Below are 16,112 nucleotides of genomic sequence, written 5' to 3'. Positions count from 1 at the left end.
CAAAAACACAAGGAATATGTATGATAGGTGAAAAGATCCAAGTAGAAGAACAACTCACTGAAGTATTTTTTGTAATAGTAAGAAACAGGAAATAATATAGGTGAGCATCAGGAGGAATATGGGTAAAAATCCACAACACACAGTAGTTAAACTGAATAAGCTAAATTATAGGAGTTAACATGGGAAAGTCTTGAAAACATATCTTTTCAAGCTTATTGAGATATCACTGACATATAATGAAAACAATATTGAATAAAGAAAGCAAGTGGCAAAGGACATGTGCAAACGGAGAACATTTATGTAAATAGTAGTATCAAACCATTATAAATTGTATATATTTATCACACAACTTGAAAATACTTACAAGGAAGGATAAATCCCCAAATCAAGATATTTGATTTTCTGGGGGTGGGAGGGGAAGGTAGTGTAGCTGGAGTTCCATGTCATATTTTTAAAAATAGAATTCTGAATCTCATATGGCAAAACGTTAAAATTCCTTGAAGTTTTGTGATAGACACATAAAGATTTATTGTATTGTATTTTGTGCTTTTGGGTGGTTTTGAAATACAAAAATAAAATTAAGGAGACATGCAAAAGTAAGCATCTAAACACAGTCTCAGATAGCAGCTGTTGTCAAGAGACTTAGTGTGTAGGTTTTCAGCTCTTTCAGATACAAATTTTGTTAAATTGTGCCTAACTGATGCCCAGCCTCTTCTTGGGGAAGAATCACGGGAGGAAAGGAGAGGCTGCAAGAGGGAGTGAAAATGCGAGTCTTTGGCCACCAGCAGGTGTTTTATTTCCTCCCACACGGGAACCCTTCGAACTTCGAACGGAAGGACAGCCTTTGATCCTCCCGTACAACCCTGCACACCCAGCCAAGTGCCAGGGACACAAAGGCCACCAAAAATATCAATAACAAAACTCGAGGTTGTTCTTCCGGACGGCTCCGAAGCAGGTTCACACGGACTCCGTCACGTTGCTTCACTGCGGTCCCGGGAATCGGATTCAGATCCTGTGACCGGCGCCACTGTGTTGAATCACCGCGATCTTGTCCCATTCATCGTGGAACGAGAAGGGCTTTGTTCTAAGACAGATGACGTGGGAAGTCCTGCCGAGATCGGTTAGTCCGGATTGCGTTTGGCTCATCTCATTGCTAGATTGATAGACGTGGAGAACAATGACTGGGTGTTTCTCTGTAGTTTTTATTGAAAGAAACTTGCATTGGATGCTTCTGAGGGTTTTCATGGTCGCTGTCTATAAGCCAGGGTTTTGAGGGTTCTCTGTGTGAACGATGTAGGAAGAGTGGCTTCAAGCTGATTCAGGAGAACTAGAGATCTGTGCTCATCAGGCCATGTTACTCTTTCTGGGCAAGAGAAGCAAGGATCCAGTTCAGCACTGTCTCCTTGGAGTTAATTATTGATATCACAGGCTAGCTCTTCAATCAGAGAGCCAGAGAGGACCAGTGTGCTGTTTTGTTTTACTCTGCAGAGATATTTCTGCCATTCTCATCCTATTTTCTGGTAACTATCTTTTGATTCATACCGAATGGTTTGTTTTTTTCCCAAAGGATAAAGAAAACACCCTGGATATTATAATGCAAGTTTTATGGCTTGTTTAGGCTGGTGATGGTGGTCCGGTGCACGTGGGTTCCACTGTAGGCCCAGCTACCCCACTAAGAAGATAATGATTCTAAAGGAGGCATAGAAATTACGCTCATCAATCTCTTTGTGGATTGCAGGTAACAAATTTTGATGTAGGGAATCATCTCTGTGGGGACAGAGTGGGGGCTAAGTAGGAAGAAATGAAGAGTGGGACCCCACAGCCCTTATAGTGGCCGCACCATGTGAGGTTCTGGTCTAAGGGATGGGGCCAGGTGGCCTGGTGGGCAGTGATTGGAAGGGAGGAAAATGGGAAACGTCCACTGTTGCTCATGCCTTCAGATGTGACATTCGGTCAGCTTGACTTCTGCTATTCATTGAAAGGAAAGAAGAAGAGACATAGTTTTTGAGTTCTTGCTATCTCTAGGCACTTTACTGAGTCTTTAAAAATAAGCTATAGGGGCACCTGGGTGGCTCAGTCGGTTGAGAATCCGACTCTTGATTTCGGCCGGGGTCGTGACCTCGGGTTGTGGGATTGAACCACGTGTTGGGCTCTGTGCTCAACGGGAGTCTGCTTGAGATTCTTTGACTCCTTCTCCCTCTGCCCCCACCCCACCCCCACACTCTCTTTCTCTCTCTAAAGTAAATAAATCTTTAAAAAAAATCAGTTTTAAATGCACTTGTCTGACATTTGATTGTATATTATTATGGTAATTTTTTTAGAGGAGAAAACCAACCTTGGAGAGATTTACTTTCCTAAGGTCATGTCTAGTGAATGGGGGAGGTAGAATTTAAATCTAGGTTCGTACTTGAGTTTGAAGGCCTGTTTATTCTACTATTCAACATTTGGACCGTAAAGTGGATTATAACACAGATGAGAGCATCCACGTGCACAAACAACATTCACTTACGTACTTTCATTGTGTTTACACAAGGGATTTCCCAAATGGGCTGCATGTCCCCTAAGGGGTACGCAGGCTGATCAATTGAGAGTATGGGAAGAAAATATCAGAACCTCCATTTGTATTTTTATCTCAGCTTTTTAAAATTACTACTTTGGATATATATTATAGTGGATCTACTATAATACATACATTATTTATATCATACGTAATGCACGTATAGATATATAATGTGTGCGTGTGTGTGTGTGCATACATGAGATAAGTGCTTAAAATGTTTGCAGAGTGCTGATACAGGCCAGAGGTTGGGAATTACAGCTTGTGGATCAAATCTGACCTATCACGTGATTTTGTAAATTTTAATGAAATATAGCCGTGTTCATTTGCTTCCATATTGTTTATAGCTGAGCCAAGTAATAGCATCACGGACCATATGGCTCACAAAACCTAAAATGTTTCCCATGTGGCCTTTACAGAAAAAGTTTGCCAACCCCTGATTTAGACCATGAAGTAGAAGTAGTTGATTTAGTTTTGAAACAAAACTTCGACCTCAAATATAAATTGGTATTTGATCACTGCTCTGCCTAGAAATGGGTAGAACCCACTGTCTCATTGCAATGATGATGAGTCAACTTTAGTTAGTGCTTGATATGCCATTGCCTAAAACCCTGCACCTTAGCGACCTGTTTTTGTAAAATAGGTCACGATGAACAGGCTAAAGAATTAGTGCAGAAAAAACTAAAAGGAAATGTACAGTAATGAACAAAAACCGAAACTTTCTATAAAAGTCAGCCTTGATCTACCTACGTGAGATGCAGCTTCCTTGCATCCCCCTCCCCAATCCACTGAGCAGCAGGACTTTCAGAATTTCAGCTGTGAGCTCATTCTTGCTAGGTGCTCTTAGTCAGTCCTGACCCATGTGGCCTCAATCTCACCAACAGGAAGTTTCTGGAGTAATTCAAGGATTTGGTCTGCCTGGGGTCCACATTTGCTCTCTGTTGTCCCTTTGGGCTAAAGCTTCAACCACAATCTACTAAGCTAGGGTTGAGGCTACTTTTTAACTGGGACATGACCTTATACGTGCAAATATCCTATTCCAATTGTATGGTGTCCTTCCCCCCCTTCCGCACTCAGAACCATTCCAGCAAGACTTAGCCTCATAGCTAGTTTAGCCTCTAGCACATTCTTTTCAGATCCACACTCACTTCCCTTCCTCTGACAGCCCATTTTGAGTCCCTAGCTTGCCTTGCAAATAAGAACATAAGGGTTTTGTCTGTAGTCTTCCCGAACAGTAAAATACGAGCTTCAAATATTTGAAATAAGGAGGGTAACAGAACAAACCACTTATGAGCTAAATCAGTCACAGCTAAGGTATTTCTCAAATAATTAAGCATTTTGCTGCTGTTGTCCCAGTTCCTCCTGTGAGTTCCTAACAGGACAGAGAAGTTGCTAAGAGGTGTGGACGCTCTTAGCATACAGTGATCAGAGATGAGTAATTCCCCGCAGTAGTGACTCTTATACTCAGTGAAGACCATGGCCTTGCATTGCAACTCCAGACCTGATAGGCTCTTGTCGAGATCCTCAAATAGGGGAATGCCCACTTCACTGCCCAATCAGTTCAGTGAAACACAGCGGTGATGCCTGATCCTTCTACGGTGTTACACGGAGATGGGGATAACCCAGCAGCCACTACCAAGATGTTAAGGATGCCCACAGATTGTTATCTTGCTTTTGGTTTGAACAACCTTGAGGAAAAGCTTAATTGTCCTCTGGGATCTAGTTCTCTATAATTCTTGTAAAGATTCACCATATCATGAAGAACATCTTCCAGAAGATGCCTGATTTTGTCCTTGGTCTCACTTCTTCCACTCTTGTCCCTCTAGCCAGACAGATCCTTCAACACATAAGTCAGATTATATTTCTTCCCTGATTAAAATCTCTCATGGTTCCCGATAGCAATAACTAGAGTTCATAAGACCCTGCACAATCTGGCCTGTGCCTGCTTCTCCACACTCCGCATTCTCTGTGTTTTAGCTCTGTTGCCCTTCCATGTTCATTTCTACCCCAGGACCTTTGCAATTGCTGATCCCTTGCAGTTGGTGATCCTTAGAATGCTCTTCCCCAAAATCTTTTTGTGGCTGGCTTGATCTCATCACCCATGTCTTAGCCTCCTACAAATGACCCCCTCCTCAGAGAAGTCTTCCTTGACCACCCTAGCTGAAACAGATATCCTTTCTTTCTTCCCCCATCACTCTATTTTATTGTCTCCATAGCACTTATTACTCTTTGAATTTATGTTATTTATATCATTTATGTAATTTTATTTGTTTGATTATTTATTTATAATTCACTCATTAATTTATTCACACCCACATTCTAAGGAGACAAAGTTCCATGGAAGTAGAACTTCACTTGTCTTGTTCACTCCTTCATGTTCAGACAATAGAGAGATGTTTTCAATAAATATTTTTGGGTAAATTGTTGAATGAATAAATGAGGCAATGGCTAGTTTTCTACACTACTTCTTCCATCACTTTTTCATCTCCCTGAGCTCCTTAGGCACATCCTTGCAGTCAAGCCTCAGCTTTCACATTATTCTTTCCAGAAAACCCTAAATTGAATTTCACCTCAAGATCTACCGCATCCCTACAGACAAACAGAAAACTCAACTCAATAGCCCTACTATTCCAAAATGCTAATGGAAACTTCCATGCCATTAGCTTGCCCATGATTATTAATGAAAAGCCTCTGAAATCTTCTTTGCTAAATGTTTATATATCCTTACAAATTTATCAAATTGAATAATGGACGTGAGCAGCCCAGGAAAAGTTTAAAGTATTGTGCAAGTTAAGATAACACATGGGTTTCAGAGATCTTCTTTTATTGATTTTGAGAATTGTGTTACTTTTAAAGAGGTTAGGTAGATACAAAATGGCGGTCAATAACAATTTTTCAAATGTGTCTAAACCATACATTTTTGATTTCAGTGTAATTAGTCATGCAGGTGTGTCAGGAAGGGTGTGATTGGTGGAGAACCCCACTGAATGAAGAAAAGGATTTCTTGTAGGGATTTGATGTTATGCAGTAATGGGAGTTGGGGAAGTTGTTGCATGAGTATGCTGCATTCGTGGCTGAGTGCTGGGCCCAAGTCAGCTGGGAAGTCAGAATGGGAAGAAGAGCATGGGACATGGAAGGCCACAGACAGAATGAAACCCCGGAAGATGAACTAGAACTTGGGTCATCTCTCCCTGGTTCTCAGGGTGGTCTCTGACTGCTTCCAAGCTTCCTGCTTTGATGCTGTGGGTGACAACGAAAGAGCTGGTGTGCTTCGCCATGGAGAAGCTAAAGGAAATCTGGAAGGAGCTGGAAGAATTGAGGCCTGGATATTGCCCCGTGCCAACGAGCTGACCCAGCAGACCCGTGACAAAGTGCATGACATGAGCCTCAACAGTGCCTTACTCTCAGCCAACCCTTCCTTAAACATGGCTTTGGCCTTTCTTCCACCTTCTGAGTCTTGAGTAAATGTCTCTTTTGGCCGGTCCTAACTCAGACCACGCTGGGAAACGGTTCTGGCTTAGCCGATTTTACACAGTACGAAGTCACCACTGTAGGCAGTAGATTTTACTAAGCTCTATAATCCATACAGCCAAAAATATGTATTTCTTTGAAGCTCATTGATTCCAGATGAGAGCTGGGTACTAGTTGAGACTTCACCTCCGACCAGCACCTTCCCTTTCAGAGGTTACTCAAACTCCTTGACCCTGAGATACTATGTTGACTAAGTAAGGCTGTTGAGCTCATATCTCTATAGGGCTTTCCAACACCATGATGTCCTAACTCTAAGATTTACCTTCTTATTATTTTTTTACTTTAAAAGAGGAGAGTATAGAAAATGCAACCAATAAACACAGTCTTTGATAAGTGTGACTATTTACATGCTGGTTCTTAATCTATCAAGTGTTAAAATTCATCTTATTTTTTACAGACATGCACTGAACGCTTCGTGGCTGAAATGACATGATATGTGGGATTTGCTTGAAAATAATAGGGAAAGAAGGAAGCTCCAGGGAACGAAGGGAGTAAACATGAAACCATAGGCCAAAAGTTAATAATTGCTGAAGTTTGTTATTCTTAAATGTGGGTAACGGGTTTATTATATTATTTTCTCTACTTTTGTACATGTTTGAAATTCTCCATAATGAAGTGTTTATTACAAAATTGCATCTAAACAGTTTTGGATGTTACATTTTGGTTTTCCTCATTTTGTTTTATTATTGACTATAAAAAATGAGGTATAATTGCTCCATTGTACGATCTCCAGGAAGGCAGAATCCTCTGCCCATATGATAATCTGTATCTACTGGTCTCTATAAATTATTCTTCTCCCAGCCTCCAGAGGTTGTAGGCTCAGGCCTGCAAACTTTTGTTCACTCGCAGAGAAGAACATGAAAACATTCAATATACAAAATTAATACCACCCACTTGTTTTCAGTGAGGTGCTTCACCTTTGTCCCTGGCAGAGTCCTTTTGGTCCAACCTTACCAGAGAATAAGCCCTCTGTTTCACGTTGTGTTGGAGGGAATCATCAGCTAGCTGTAGGAGCTGGGGAGTGGACTTGGAAGTCTGACCATTTCTTACCAGGATTGGAATGGATCCTGTTTGATCAGCCCCCTCCCGTATCCCAGCCAGTCCGCTGGGGATTGACTTCAGTCGGAGAGGAGTCTGTTCTCTGGGCTCTGTGCCGTCCGTTCTAACTAGTCATGGGATTTCCACCTTCTAAAACGTTATTGACATATGTTGTTTCCTATCATTTCACCTACAATTCTTTGTGTTGTAATTAATTGGAATCATTTTTATCCTTCCTTCTAAATTTTAGGGCTTAGTGGGGTGCTGGAGATAAATGCGCTTGTTTCATCCTGTCCCTTCAGCTGGAAATCTCTGCTTGAGGATGTTAGCCCAGATCATCGTAGTCCTTGTTTTCAAGGACCTCGTTTCAGCTGTCTTACACGGATCGACCCTTCCTCCTTCCTTCCTCACATGTTAACTGGCTGCGTACCGTGAACCATGCCCGCCTGGACTTGTGGTATCTGCCAGGCTCACCTGCTGAACCAGATTCCTACTTTTAGAATCTTTTGATCAGTCCCGTCTCTCCTGACACGAGTAATGCTTCATTGGGTAGAATTATTATTCTAGCCTAACCAACCTCTCAGAGTGATTATCACCATCAAAGCATCCAGATGCGCTACGGAAGACTGCACTTATCTGTGTTTAAAAGCAGAAGCCAGGCTAATTCTACCTTCTGGAAGGTTACACTGCCAAATCCTGCTAAAAAACAAAACAGGCAGCTCCAGTGCTTGCTCTTGTGTCTGTTTGCAGGTCGGTGAAAGGGCACTGTCTTTCTCTCACAGGGATCAAAAGTTTCTTCTGGTCGTTTTCTCAGTGGTTTGGAGTGAATGAGAGGCTTCCAGAGGTGAAGATGATGGCTCCCTTCTATCACCTCATGGGGGTTGGTGAAGAGGGAAGGCCAGGAAAAGATGCAGAGGGGCACCGGTAAGGACCCTGGAAAGTCTTGCAGGGCCCAGCAGAACAGAGCACGTCTCCCATCTCCTACCTTCGTTTAGGTAAGCTCCAAACCCAAGCCCAATTCTGTTGAGATCTGAAAGGAATTGTGACCCTGTGCCAATTTGCAGAGCTGCTCTTTGAATATATACTTCAAAATCTCTGCTTTGGTTTAGACAGTTGTCTTTACTAGAAAGAGAATGGTTTTGATTTAGCAATTCAGGCAAGATACTTAACGGAAGAAATCCCCCAAATTCTGTGGATTCCTATCTTTGTGTGTTTACTCTTATTGCAAGATAGGGAAAGGCTTCTGATAATAACACTTCACTCTTTGCCTTCGCTTTCTTCTCTTTCTTCCTCCTTCTCTACTTGTCCTCTTCAATTATTAACATTCATTGAGTTCCTGATATTTGAGATTTTTAAAAGAAGTGGTAAGACATAGTTCCTGTCTTCAAGGAGCTTACAGTGACCACAATAACATTTAACTCAGAGGTTATTTTGGTAAAAGGAGAAAATATTTCAAAAAGCGCCAGATTTTCATTTTCTGTTTTCCTCCCGATTTAGAGTTGCACCCTCCGTGCTCTGCTCCACTTTGTCTCTGTGCAAAGATTTTGCCATCGGGGTACCTGGGTGGCTCACTTGGTTAAGGTTAAGCGTCTGCCTTGGGCTCAGGTCATGATCCCAGGGTCCTGGGAAAGAGCCCCACATCAGGCTCCCTGCTCAGTGGGGAGTCTGCTTGTTCCTCTCTCTCTCCCTCTACCCTTCCCCTGCTTCTGCTTTCTCAAATAAATGCATTTTAAAAATCTTTTTAAAAATATTGTCATCATCATACACAAGTCTTCCAAATTTATTTTTTACAACTCACATGCCACCCACATTTGTTCAATCCCCCTTTAATTGTTCACAGAGGGATGTGTCATCTTTGGTTTGAGTTTCTTCGTCCTTAATTAGGAAGTCTGCTTCAAACCCACCCTTTTTTTTTTTTTGGTGGAGAGTGTTCCTTTTCCTTTCCCCTGGAATACAGCTGGCTGCACATGAGCTTCTCATCTGTTTCGTATTTCTGTGTGCATGACTCCTGGGCTGAGAGTTGGTTTCTTCCATTATCTTCATTGAATCCATCTTCTGCATGTAAACATTTTGAAGGGAAATGTGAATTGTGCAAGGGAAGGCAAGGACTTTGAGTGTGAGGACTCTTCATTTATTTTTATTATTTTTAAAAGATACATTTATTTATTTGAGGGCGGGAGGAGCAGAGGAAGAGGGAGAGAGAGAATCTTAAGCAGACTCCCCGCTGGGAGCAGATCCCAAGGTGGAGCTGGATCCCAGGACCCCGAGATCATGACCTGAGCCAAAAACCAAGAGTCTGACGCTTAACTGACTGAGCCATCCAGGCGCCCCAGGCTTCTTTTTATTTTTAATTGGCTGGGTATCCCATGCTACTTAGGCGTGCTTTTGCCTCAGTTTCCTAAATTGGGGAACTGCCTTCTCGATTAATGGCTCTGTTTATTTGATGGATGTTGGAGATAAGAAAAGACTACACATCCAGGCATGTGATGTTGCCATCTAGGTTTAATTCGCTTTTGAGCTTGCACAATGTCACAAAATATGGTTTCCCATTGCCATGTTACAGAGCAGGAGGATGGGATGTTTCACATCCGTTCAGTGTTTGTTTTGAGTTCATTCATCAGCTGCATGCCTCCTTTCTCATTCTGGGGGAACGTTGTATTGCTCTGATGAGATAAAATAAACTTGAGTGAGTCCAACTTGTGAAGATAGCTTCCCGTGCCTTATGCTTTCTTCTCTTTTCCTTTCACACCAGGGCTCTGCTTCTGCATCCATATTTATATTCCTTCTACCTGCTCACGGGGAAAGTAACTTTCCAGAGTTGACAGTGAAGTGAAGTTTTTCTTCCTGTTCAAACAAACAATAAAAAATATTTAGATCCCTTAATTTCAGGGGATAAAAATGAAGGGTAACGCTTCTGTATTAAGACTTTCTAGTTTAAATCTACTTAGTTCATAGCTGGAATTGTTTCTGCTCTTATCTCACCTCAAGGGGAAAATCTGTGGCCATAAAGCAGGCAGCAGTTCCACTCCCCGCAAGATTATTTTATACAATTGAGGATTACTATCATGCCTTAAGAATATTATTTGATTTACCAAAATCTGATTTGCACACAGATTTTTAAGAAATTGTGTGAAATCATGCATATCGTTCTCCACAAAGCAGACAGTCATCTTTTAAAACCTTAATTAGATGACTCTTGTCTCCCTTTAAGATCCTATGTACGTTTTCTATTGTACTTAGAAGAGAATCTGAACTACTTCCTGTGACCTTTAAAACCCAATATCATCTGACTCTAGCTCACCTTTGCAATGTTATTTTTCACCAATTTCCGTTTCCTTACCACATTCTTTTACACTGACTCATTGATTTATTTATTCCCTTAGCAATTATTTTTGGAGGACCTAATCTGTGTTAGGCATTGTTCTATACACTGTAAATACCACTGAGAAAGGGTGCAGCAGTCTTTGTCCACATGGGATTGGTATTTCAGTGGAGGACAGATAATACACAAAATAATATGTCATATATCAGAGATACATCCAGTGAAACCAAATGCAACATGTACTGCAAGGCAAAGATGGAAGAAGATATCTTTGTCTTGGTGGTTAAGGGAGATCTCTTTAAGGAGATAACATCTTAGAAAAGGCATCAATGAAATGAGAGAATGAGTCATGAGATTTGATAGAAGAGCATTCTGGACAGAGGGAATAGTAAATGCAAAGGTCCTGAGGTAGAAATGAGTGTGTGAGTTTGACAGACAACAGGAAGAGTGATGTTAGTGGAGAGGAATGAGGGAAGCGATCATGGGGTATGAGATCAGGTGGGGCAAGATCATGTAGGAACTTGCAGGCTTGAGTTGGACTAGACTCTAAAAGTGTAAGAGAGAAAGCCAATGGGAGGGGAGACATGAGGATTGTTGCAGTTGTATGGGTGAGAGACAATGGGATCTGGGATTAGAAAAAATCACTATAGGTTCTGGAAAATTATTTGAATTCTGGAAATATATTGTAAAGGTGCTGGAGCTTATGGAAGAGTTTTCGAGTGGGGTATCTAGATGGTATTTGAGCTGAGGCAGTGGATAAAATCAATTGAGGGTTGACATGGCTAGAGAAGAGGGCAGAAGAAGAGGAATTGCCTGCGTAGAAGACTGTCGAGGATCATCAGCTGAGGCAGAAGGGAAGCTGGACTGTGTAATGCTCTAGAACCCAACTGAATAAAGACTTCCAAGTGGAAGAAATAATCAACAGGGTCAAGTGCTGTCAACATGTCACTTGAGATGAAGACTGTCCTGACAACTGGATTTGGCAAGATGGAACCACCAACTGTTCACCTTGACAAGAGTGACTGAGGTGTAGTGTTGGGGTTGAATTGAGCCAATTGATATTATTTAGCATGTTAAAAGCTGGCAAAGAAATACACTGAATGAAAAAGCCTCCACAAAACCCAATAGTCTTACATTTAGCAATATTCTAATGTGAAGACTAGAATAGCTGAGGTTGCCAGAGTTCAAGGCATTTGTTAGGGTGTGAAACTTTAGTTCATAAAGTAAATGAACACAGGAGGAGGGTTCTTGAGATACGGGTGCTGAGGTGCACAGACTGGGTGGGATAAAGAGATTGTATGCAGTTTCAGAACCTCATGATCTGAATTCAAATCCTAGCTCTTCCAGCTGCACAAGCTTCCCTCGAACAAACTCTTGAGTTTTGGGTTCTTTATACAAAGTAGGAATAATATCAACTACATCAAGAAATGGCTGCGAGAATTAACTGGAATAACATATGCAAAGGGATTAGTAGAACGGTTACTTAGTTGCCTTCTCTAAGGACATGCTGAAAGTCTCATGAACATTCTATGTCATTGAACGCTGAAGTTCACACCAAAAGGCTTCTATTTCCTTGGATTTCTTTTATCCTAGAGAAATAAAAATAGTTCAATTAAAAAAAAAAAGACAGCTTCAGCTTCATCCAAGTGTGGGTAAAGTTGATTGTTACTATGCTCAAACTCTTTCCTGGAATGAACTACTCTATTGCTTTCTTTTTGAAGAGAAGCAAGCTCTGCCTCTCTCCCTCCCTCTCTCTTTCTCTCATCTTTCTCTTAATCCTTCTGTACATTTCTATTTTCTTCTTCCTGTATTCTATTTCTTTTTCTTTTCTAATTTTACAAATATTACTTATTTATTTTGGGGGGAAAAGGAGATACTTTTTAATTCTTAAGGAGATGGTTCTAACCAGTGATGCAGTGCCAGGTAATCTTTCCCTAGGAATTTCCCACCAGGTGACTTCTTGATTCTCCTCTGGCTACTCCTGCTTTCATGATGTTGAGGGCAAGGGGAACTCATTCCTGTTCTCATGTAGCAGACAGTGACTAGGCATGATAAAAGACTGTTGTGGAAACTTCTATGGATCTTAACTTCATGTTGTCTTTCAAACACCTCCCTTTTCCCTACCACCTTTTCCTTTCTGCACAGTATCTATGAATTTGGGGAATCTGAGTCATCAACTACTTGTGGAGCTCCTGAGCCCCTACCCTTCTTGCCTGATTGACCAGGGTCTCATTTAGCTTCTTTAGTCCTCCATATCCAGCTCTCAGACACTTCCAGTAGCCTATCCTGCTGCCCAGTACTGCTCCTTCACAGTCATTGCCCAGGAGGCAGAAAGAAGACTTCTGTGGCTGGTGACAAATGATGACATTTCAGGAAGCTGAGTCCTGGAGCACTTGGGGAAGGAATTCCTCTCCTGAGAGTGTTGTGGGTTGGACTGCCTCTTTTGTTTATTGTTTCATGGAGGTAAATGAATCTGAGAGACAAGATGTGTTACAAGATGTACCTTGAACAAATTTACAAGCCCCTGTTTTTGCCGAAGTTGTGTTTGTCACCCTCAGCTGCCGCTCTGTGAAGAGGAAGGAAGCTGGCTTTGCTTAGGACTGATTCAGAGGTGCAGGAGGAAAGGCGACCCACACATTGACTGGAGCTGGACTGCTTCTTGGAGCCAAACAGGTTTTCTGTGCATGTGTTCCCAGGGAGCCTTCCAGTGCTTACACAAACTTGACAGGCACCTGTGATTTATATTTGAATCTTGCCCAAGTTTGTGCAGGACACATTTGGTTTAGTCTGTGGGAGAGATCGTGAGTTTACTATGAGAAGGATGCTTGAAAACCACACGATGTAAGTTGATGTGCAACTGCTATGAGTTGTTTTTAAATGAAGGAAATATGAAGTTCTAGAAAAAGATACTCAGAGTTGGTGTTGAAATTCTTGGCTACGGAGCAGATTGGGCTGGGAGAAACTTGTGAACTCTGAAAAACCTTCACGTCATTTTCCATTTAGGCTTCAAAATGAAGGATTTGTGATATCAACCATGGAAGCCCATCCACATTACCAGATCCTGGAGCTCGCATCGGATTGAATGGTGGGGGAAATCCGAGTGGCAAATGCTGGACTTCATGATTTCCATCAAGTTCTACTAGAAAGCCCCATTTTTACGAAATGAGTTATATTTTTGGAGGAAATGACTTTATTTTTTTATTCCCACAACAAATTAGGAAATATTTTGAATTTTTAAAAAGTTGCGTCCTTTGACAAACATGACCCTGATAGTATCAGCCTCTCAACATTTTGTAACAGAGACAAACAAATGTATTTATTGTTCTAGGTGGATCGCTGGGTCACATGAAGTATGTGAAGGCTAGGTTTGGTGTTTTTAAGGTCATATCAATAGTTGAAAAGATCCAAGGCAAATCCACCCAACTCTTTACAGAACGCTATTAGGCTTGCCTGTTTTTCAGAACTCCATGAGAAAGCAGCTTCATATCCTCCATATGAAAGTCCTAAAGATTTAAAGGAGAATGTTAAAAGCAAGATTTTAAGGGCCACTCTGGCTGCTATTTTTCTACATAAAATGAACTTCAGGAACAACAACAGGAAAATAAGACCCAAACCCCAACCCTAACTGTCCAACAACTGCCAGATGGTTCTTATCACATAAAAACTCACATAGATCTCAAGAAGTCACATCGGCAGACAGGCCTGTTGGTTTTTGTCCTTTGTCCTGTCTCTATCACTTGTTATCTTAACTATAAATTCTCTCTAGAGTGGGAAATAAATAGGATCCTTCCTTCCACATTTGTACCTACTCTAGGAATTGAGGGGAATCCTGCCATTTTTTCCCCCTGAGACCATGAAATGTGAAGGCTGATGAAAAGCACTCCATTTCAGGGCATCAGATTCTACTAAACACCAGCAGCAAATGCTGATTTTGGCCCCTGAGACACCGTTGAGGAAGCAGTGTTGGGAGTGTTCTCTACGATGACCTTCCTTGGGCTCTCAGGGAGATACAAGCTTCTGTAGCCTGAAGTAGAACCATATGTGAGGAGCAACATTTTAACTGTTGCTTCACTTTTCTGGATTGAGATCAGAAGTGTTCTGACACAAAGCATATTCATCATTGGGAAAGCCCACCCTGTTGATGACAGAAAGAAAGAATTCAGCATAATTCTAGATGCCTCTGATAGTTCAGTCACACAGGTTTGGATACTGGACTTTACTCATTGAACAATGAAAAGCCTCTGGAGAGTTTGAGGCTATTCAGGATGGGGGCTATAGTTTAAATAGTTTACAATGATCAAAAGGCTTCATGTTCTCCCAAAGCTCCCTTACAATTGTTAATTGATGGAATAAACAGCTATTGCTTTCCTAAAGGATAATCTTATATAGAATTTTCCAGACATTCTTCCTGTATATCCCCAAAATTAGAGTGTTAGTAAAACACGGCAAATGTTGCATATTATTATTCAACTTCTGCAGAGTAGTAACTATGCCTATTGCACAGCAGTAGTTTCTCATTTTTTTCTTTTGCATCTATCTTGTCTTAGTACCTGTCAGGAAAAGCAGAGGCTGTCTTATGGTTCTTTTTTATTACCCTTTTCAGAAGGGGAAACAGAGCTTGGTTGGCTCCATACTGGGGATTAGGTTACTACTGAAGGCATGGGGCTGAGGACAAACCCTTCTCAGCTCTCACTCCTAGTTCTGTACGTTCGTCAAGATCCAGGACTTTGTGTGGACTCTGGGGGTGTACCGGTGATGCCTTTTACGTTTTACATTTGCGCTCAGAGAACCAACCCTGGCTATCTCTTTAGGAAGCTCACATTGCCCCACTTTACCTGTCACCTTTCTTCCTTTCTGCTTTATGTCTTGGTTCACAGTGGAAATAAATGGAGTATTTTTTTTCTTCCAAGAGCAGCAAAAATAACTGGAAGCAATCACTGTTTTCCAGTATTTGCTTACAATGTTGTAGCATAGTAATTAACAGCTGCCTTGTAAGAAAGCTGACTATATACCAAGCACAGAGCAAGTGCCACGTATATCCTCTTTCCTTATTGACCCTTCTGGCCTCATGCACTGTGCTCAGCCTTGTGACCTTCTTTCTGTTCTTTGATGGAAACAAGTGGGTTTCCATCTCACAGCTTTTGAATTTGTCCATGACTTTGCCTGGACCCCTTTGAAATGCTCTTCCCTCTGCTTCACACATGATGCTACCCATCACTCAGGTCTCAGCTCAATGTTACCTTCTCAAGAAGACTTGGATGATCAACTTCTCTGTGACGACATGCATAGCATGTACCACTATCTGAAATGATCTCGTTTATCAGCTTACATGTTTATTTTCTGCCTTCCCTGAGATTACATACTTCCAAAGAGAAGGAACCTTGCCTATCTTGTTTTCTCCTCCATCCTCAACATGAAGAGCAGTTTGTAGTCCATGTGGTACTGTATCTATATACTGAATATGGCATAGCAGCTGCTTTATTGGTTGAATAAATGAATGATCTCATCAAATATTTATCACAATTGTACAAAATATCCTCTCATTAAAAAATAAAGAAATTGGGACTCAGAGAAGTTAAGTAATTTCCTTGATGATGCAGAGCCAACAAATGGAATTTTCTATGTCACTGAATATTTCAGATTTTTGTGATCATCAATAATGGC

The 16,112-nt window shown here is 41.4% G+C and overlaps 1 long non-coding RNA gene across 1 annotated transcript; it reads left to right on the top strand.

Moving 5' to 3' along the window:
* The first annotated feature begins 916 nt into the window (after positions 1 to 916).
* Positions 917 to 16,017, top strand: LOC130542887 (uncharacterized). The gene is made up of 2 exons (XR_008957759.1): positions 917 to 1,120; positions 1,568 to 16,017. It is a non-coding gene; the product is annotated as an uncharacterized LOC130542887 (long non-coding RNA).
* The last annotated feature ends 95 nt before the right edge of the window (positions 16,018 to 16,112 follow it).

The sequence above is a fragment of the Ursus arctos genome, unplaced genomic scaffold, assembly GCF_023065955.2.
Source record: "Ursus arctos isolate Adak ecotype North America unplaced genomic scaffold, UrsArc2.0 scaffold_10, whole genome shotgun sequence".
Taxonomy (NCBI): domain Eukaryota; kingdom Metazoa; phylum Chordata; class Mammalia; order Carnivora; family Ursidae; genus Ursus; species Ursus arctos.
Note: the sequence above shows the minus strand (reverse complement) of the source record. Positions and strands in the feature narration are given on the sequence as shown.